This window comes from Penaeus monodon, chromosome 29 (assembly GCF_015228065.2).
Source record: "Penaeus monodon isolate SGIC_2016 chromosome 29, NSTDA_Pmon_1, whole genome shotgun sequence".
Classification (NCBI taxonomy): domain Eukaryota; kingdom Metazoa; phylum Arthropoda; class Malacostraca; order Decapoda; family Penaeidae; genus Penaeus; species Penaeus monodon.
The window spans coordinates 9,713,158-9,713,559 of NC_051414.1; the positions used below are offsets into that span (position 1 = coordinate 9,713,158).

Consider the following 402-nt stretch of genomic DNA (forward strand, 5'->3'; position numbering starts at 1 on the left):
ACGTTTCATTTTACTTGTTGATGAGCTGCTCGTACGCTACATGGTACAGTGTGACGGTGGGTAACCATTAGTCAAGTCACGCAGCTGAGGGCATATGCATCTTGGAATATCGGAATCTTTGGACACAGCTCTGCCAATTCCTGCAAACGACCATTTCAAGCAGATTTCAACGCAACTTCAGAAAGAGGATTTATGAGTGATACCAGTGTTTTAGAGTACCAAGGATATATCATATGTCTGTGTGTGACTCACCCAGGCAACAGACACAATTTGCTCCATTGAACTTGGTAAAACGTTATCACACTGTCCCTGGCATGTGGATGTGTCAGGGCATTTTGCAGGAGGAAGTTATTAACATTTGCAACCGAAAGCTGAACATCCGTTGTTAATCTCCGTTTCACC

General features: G+C 43.8%; 1 protein-coding gene across 1 annotated transcript in view; it reads right to left on the bottom strand.

The window, feature by feature from the left end:
• Nucleotides 1-402, bottom strand: part of LOC119591727 (balbiani ring protein 3-like) — a gene marked incomplete in the record, with an annotated part of 83,966 nt that overhangs the window by 32,712 nt on the left and 50,852 nt on the right.